A 6,288-nucleotide genomic window follows, 5' to 3' on the forward strand; every position below is an offset into this window, starting at 1 on the left:
GTGGAGACCAAACCCAGGAGCTGGGACCCCTGCTGTGTCATTTTAAAAATCACTAGAGGGGCGCCTGGGTGGCTCAGTCGGTTAAGCGTCTGACTTCGGCTCAGGTCGTGATCTCGCGGTCCGTGAGTTCGAGCCCCACATCGGGCTCTGTGCTGACAGCTCAGAGCCTGGAGCCTGTTTCGGATTCTGTGTCTCCCTCTCTCTCTGCCCCTCCCCTGTTCATGCTCTGTCTCTCTCTGTCTCAAAAATAAATAAACGTTAAAAAAAAAAATCACTAGAAATCCAAAAGCCCTGATGGGCTTCAGACCCTGCTGATGTCCCGTGTGTTTCCGGATTTCCATGAAATTCCTTTCCTGCTTTTTCCAGGACTCCCGCTAAGTTTGGGCGAGCTTGAATATCTCCCCCACCCCCATCAGAATGCTTGGACCTCTGTAGCCTCCCCAGCCCATAGGATTAGGGGACTTTAAGTAAATGCCCACCAGCCACCATTTCACCATGTGACCTCTTCCATCTGGTCCTGGAAATATTTTGGTCTTCAAGAAGACTCTGTTAAGTACACACATTACGGTGGGTGACACTAAGAGTGGAGAAACAGCAGCCTGGGGCATTTATGTCTAGGTCTGGTCTAACCATTACGTTCATCTTGAGTTCCTCTTGTTTATTCATTTCTTTTCTTTTCTTTTTTTTTAATTTAGGGGGAGACAGGCAGAGAGAGAGGGCAAGAGAGAATCCCAAGCAGGCTCCACACTCCATCTCTCAAACTGTGAGATCAGGACCTGAGCCCAAATCAAGAGTTGGATGCTTAACTGATTGAGCCACCCAGGCGCCCCTATTCATTTCTTTCATACAACTCACTTCTCCAATTTTCCAGCTAAGTGCATGGCGTATGCACATGTGCGTGCACGCACACATACACACACACGTGCGCGCACATACGGTAAACGTAATTCCAAACCCCAGACTGACAGCCAACGAGATCATCATCTTGGGAGATGCTCCAATGCGTAAAATGTAGGTGGTTCGAGAAAAGCATTGGTGACCACACCATGCTTGGCCACTCTCCAAATAGAGCAGGCTCACCTGCCTGAAGTCGCACAGAAAGATCTTCTGTGCTTCCCTCACTGGAAGCCCCGGTTCAGAGAACACGGCAGCCCTGTTTCTTGTGTGTGAGTGCTGATTTTGCACTCCCTAGGGTCTTCCTTGACCCTGTCTTCTGAAATCTAGAGTCTGTCTGTGTATTGTGTTAGTTTCCTAAGACGGCCCCCACTGATCGCCACAAACCGGTGATATAAACTGGCTTAAAACAACAGATGTGTTCTCTCGCAGTTCTGAAAACCCAAAGTCTGCAAACCAAGTGTCCCCAGGGCCACACTCTCTCTGAAGGCTCTAGGGGAGGATCTTTCCCTGCCTTGTCCTTGCGTCTTGTGGCTGCTAATAGCTCCTGGCATCTCCTGGTCACTTGGCTGGCAGATGGTCCTCTCCAATCTCCGCCCCCGCGTTCAGGTGGCCCTGTCCCTGTGTGTGTCTCCAAGTCCAAATCTCTCTCTTCTTATAAGGACACCAGTCATATTCGATTTAGAGCCCCATCGTATTTCCTTTCTTTCTTTTCTTTCTTTCCTTCTTTCTTTCTTTTCTTTTTCTTTCTTTCTTTCTTTCTTTCTTTCTTTCTTTCTTTCTTTCTTTCTTTCCTTTCTTTCTTTCCTTCCTTCCTTCCTTCCTTCCTTCCTTCCTTCCTTCCTTCCTTCCTTCTTTCTTTTCTTTCTTTCTTTCTTTCTTTCTTTCTTTCTTTCACACAAGTGGAATGGGGGCAGAGAGAAGGAGAGAGAATTCCAAGCAGGTTCTATGCTCTCAGTGTGGAGTCTGATGCGGTGTTTGAACTAATGAACCATGAGATCATGACCTGAGCCAAGATCAAGAATCAGACACTTAACCGACTGAGCCACCAAGGTGCCCCAAGCCCACCCTATTTTAGTATGACCTCATCCTACCTTGGTTACGTCTGTAAATACGCTATTTCCCACAATCATAAGCTCCTGGTGGATGCATGTTGGGGGGACCCTATTCAACCCAGTGCAAAGACAAACACTGAGGTTTAAAAGTGATCCTATGGAAAACTCTGAAGGCAGAGCGGGGTTCCGTGGAGACTCAACCGACTCCTCGTGTCTGGCAGGTTGGTATAAAAGACAAGGGCTGAGAAATGTCCAAGTAAGAGCCTTCCAAATGTGAGGCGGTGGGTGGGTCTCCAGGCAGCTGTGCCCAGGCCACCTCCTGCTTTCCTCGGGTTGGCTGTGACAGCCATGGCAGCGTGTGTTCTAAGCTCTTTGTCCTCTGGCCCCAGCGGGCCACTGCTTTTCCAGGCTCTCCCTCGCTCTCTGGCCGGTGTGCTGCAGCATCTCAGGTTGGCCACTGGATAAAGAGGCAGCGTCTTCTCAGGCCGGGCGAGCAGCGAGTGAGGCCGTTCTGACACCAAGGTGCCCACGCCTGTGAGGTAGCTCTCCTGGGACAGGCAGGGAAGGAGGTCCTGAAGATGGCTGAAGTTGGCAAGATGAAAACCAGGCGGTATGGCAGAAAGTTCCAGAGGTCAGAAGAGTACATTGTGACATCACATCCGAGAGCTGATCAAAAAAAGCGTTTGTGCGTCCATTCTGAGCACATTCATTTCTATCCTGGCGCAGACCTTAAGGGCGGTGTTCGAGGCCATTGTTCAGTATACGCTCCTCTTGCACTGTTGGGAGGGGTTGCCTAATAATAGCTGAAGAAATGCCAAATATTTTAAACTCTACCTTCTCGCCTGTATGCAACGAAATTTTCTTGTTCCTCACAATTACATCTGACGGAGACAGTAATTCATTCCAGATGTCCGAATCAAAACGGGTGACCGTAATTTCAGGGAAATCCAGTGTTGTGTTATGTATTTTCCCTTAACTTATTCAAACCTTGCACAGTTTTTAGAAATGATGTTTAATAGTGAATAAGCATGATAGGTCCACGTGAAGTTAACAGAGTAAACCGTGTGAAACGTATGTCCACAAAACCATGCTTATTTCTAGAAACGTGCTTATCAAACACTTTAAGGGCAGTCCAGAGAGTTAAGTAAGAAATATATTTTACATCATGACCCTGCACTCATGTTTACATCACTGAGACAAAACTTTGAGAAGACGATGCTTATGTGAAATGCATTTTGATCCTTCTCTATTCTGTCTCGGCTTATTGTTGCTGTTGTTTTTAATGCTGGTCATGACCCTTTAAATTGATTTCATAGCCCACTGATAGTTCATCTACTTGAAAAGCATTTGTTCTAGAGTTAGCAAAGCACTCATCATTTTGACAAATTTCTGTCTCTTCCAGATATTTCTGAGGGCTCACAAATGAGACGAAGGGGGTACAGAAGAAAGGTGAATTTCCATATGCTTTTTTAAAAATACATTTATAATTGAACAGACCTTGAAATGTTAGAGTCGTCCCCTGGTGTTTCTAAGATAAGCTGTAACTGATTCAAGGGCACTCTTAGACATAAACTGTGCCCAAAAGAAGCTTAGCTGCTTGATGCTTTGCTGAGCCGTCTGGCATAGCTCTCTGGGAAGGACGAGGCTCACTAGCACTACGGCTGACAGTGTGTGTGCCCTGACGGTGGGGTCCTTTGTGTATGACGTGCTACCATAGTTTGGTAAATATGGGCCAGAAGCCCTGATGGAGAGGGTGTGCACATGAAATGTGAGGTGTAGCCCAACCCCTTCCTTTCATCCACCCATCCATCCACCCATCCTTTCACCCATCCATTCATCCATCCATCCATCCATCCATCCATAGCAATAGCATAATTTTTTATTAAGAAAAATGTCAGATAGACTCATAAACGGAGAAAATCGTATGATGAATCCCCTAATACCCATCAGCAAGAATCAGTAGTTATCAGGATTTTGCCTTACTTCATTTGTGGGTGTGTGTGTGTGTTGAATTATTTAAAAGCATATTCCAGATGTGATCTCATTGTACTTCTACATACCTCATTGTGAAACTCTGAAGAGTACAGACATTTCGGGGCACTTGGGTGGCTCAGTTGGTTGAGCGTCCGACTTTGGTTCAGGTCATGATCTCACTCATGGCTTGTGAGTTCAAGCCCCATGTCGAGCTCTGTGCTGACAGCTTGGAGCCTGGAGCCTGCTTTGAATTCTGGTGTCTCCCTCTCTCTCTGCTCCTCCCCGGCTCACACTCTGTCTCTCTTTCTCTCAAAAATAAATAAACATAAAAAAATAAAAAGAAAACAGACATTTTCTCAAACGAACACATTGCTGTTATCAAATAACAAGGAGAAATATACATTTGGAGTCATCATTGAATACCCCACCCCTACTCAAATGTCTTTGCTGGTCTCTGGTCTCATGAAAGTTACTTTGTATAAATAAATGCAGACTCAAACAAGGTCCACACTTTACATGTGGGCGTTAAGCCTCCTTAGGTCTCTTTAAATTTGAATCGCCCTCCCCTTCTGTTCTATTTTGTGACTTTGATTTGTTGAAGAAGCCAGCTCAGTTGTCTTTCAGAATGAATTTGCCTGACTTTTTCTCATTGTGTCATTTAACGCTTTATACTAGCCCCATATTTCATGTAAACTGGAAGTGCATTCCAAGACTCAATTAGATTCAGGCTCAATTTTTTCTTTTTCTAGCAGAGATCCTTCAAGTACCACCCGTAGCATGACATCACAAGGCCCACATTGTCTGGGTGTTCGTTTTTAATGATACTGAAATTGATCAAGGGGTTCCTATGGCAGCATGGCGCCCCCATTGCAAAGTTCCCCAGCAGCTTTTCCCCCAAAGGTGTCATATACCAAGGATCACTTCCTGAATCAGCTATTTTCTTGGGGTTCACAAACTGGGGATTATTCTTTTTTATCATCCTTTCCATTTCATCAGCTGGGATTTTTCTAGGAACGCTTTGCCTCATCAACTAGATTTGTTTAACTTCTCCAAAAATATAGTCCATATAAACGTATTACACACTATGTAACTGCAGTTGTTTGAATTTTCGGCTCAGTGAACAGATACGAGTGCTGATATACACTTGACCCTTGGACATCGTGTGTGCCGATCCACACAGAGTTGAAAATCTAAGTATAATTTCTGACTCCCTCAAAACGTAACTGTTAATAGCCTATTGTTGACTGAAAGCCTTGCTGAAAACAAGTAGTCAATGAACACATTTTTTATATGTAGTGTTCACTGTATTCTTACGATAAAGTAAGCTAGAGAAAATAAAATGTCATTAAGAAAATTGTGAGAGAATCCATTTACAGTGCTGTACTGTATTGATCGAAAAAATCTGCATATACGTGAACCCGTGCAGTTCCAGCCTGTGTTTCAAGGGTCAGCTATATTTATTACATAGATCCTCACGATGTAAACCTGGAAGGATTCATCCCAGTGAGCCTGCCATCTACATATCTGGCTGCTTCTTTAGGGCTCAGAGGAAGAGCCAGTGATGATTAGCTGACTTAGGCAAACAGAGTTGCCTCCTCACCCCTGAGGCTGGGATACCAGAGGCCCTGCTAACTTGTGTGGCCTTCTCCAGACACATCCAGGGAAGCGTGATAGGTCTAAACCCAGCCTTGGTAACTGTCCATGGCTATTCCTATGGAAATCCCACTGGAGGACTTGACATCATCAGTAAGGAGAATCTACCATGTTGGGTTTGGAGAGCGGTTCAAAGAGAGGAGACGTAGTGGTAAGACATGGGTGGGGAGGAAGAACTACAGATGTGAGGATTCTCACCACGAGCTCTTCAATGATTCTAGGAAGGAGACTTTGATCCAGTCAAGGGACTGGTCTTTCCCACTGCCATTTTTCATTCATCTTCTTGTATGAGGGATTCGTTTCATCCTAGTCCGCAATACTCGCTCACAGAGCGACTTAGATAGCGTGTCAGTCTGCCCAGGATTATTTCCTTATAAAACATAGCATCTGAAAGTTGACCATTCAGATGCGGAAAGAGAGGTGTGGCTGCAAAGGGGGGAAAATGCCTTGACTATCAGTTGATTCCAAACTGTTGGTATCACATTTATATGGAGTGTGGCTGAGAGAAGAAGGGATCAGCCCCGTAATTTATTGTGTAAGTCACTCGCCAACATGCCCTTCTGCTCCCAAAAGGTGGTAAAATGCTCATCCCCATAGACACCAACGTCTGAGCCCATCCAGGTATTTTTTCTAACCCAGAGATGAAAGCAAATGATCTGGCTTCCCCCATGAGTGCTCAGCTGGTTAAACTGGAGTAAAGGGTACAGGTTAC

The 6,288-nt window shown here is 45.3% G+C and overlaps 1 long non-coding RNA gene across 1 annotated transcript; it reads left to right on the forward strand.

Annotated features, from left to right (window-relative positions):
- Nucleotides 1-2,554: 2,554 nt before the first annotated feature.
- LOC131493569 (uncharacterized) lies at nucleotides 2,555-3,453 on the forward strand. Its single transcript, XR_009252749.1, has 2 exons — nucleotides 2,555-2,874; nucleotides 3,352-3,453. It is a non-coding gene; the product is annotated as an uncharacterized LOC131493569 (long non-coding RNA).
- Nucleotides 3,454-6,288: the final 2,835 nt, after the last annotated feature.

This window comes from Neofelis nebulosa, chromosome 13, assembly GCF_028018385.1.
Source record: "Neofelis nebulosa isolate mNeoNeb1 chromosome 13, mNeoNeb1.pri, whole genome shotgun sequence".
NCBI classification, from domain to species: Eukaryota; Metazoa; Chordata; class Mammalia; order Carnivora; family Felidae; genus Neofelis; species Neofelis nebulosa.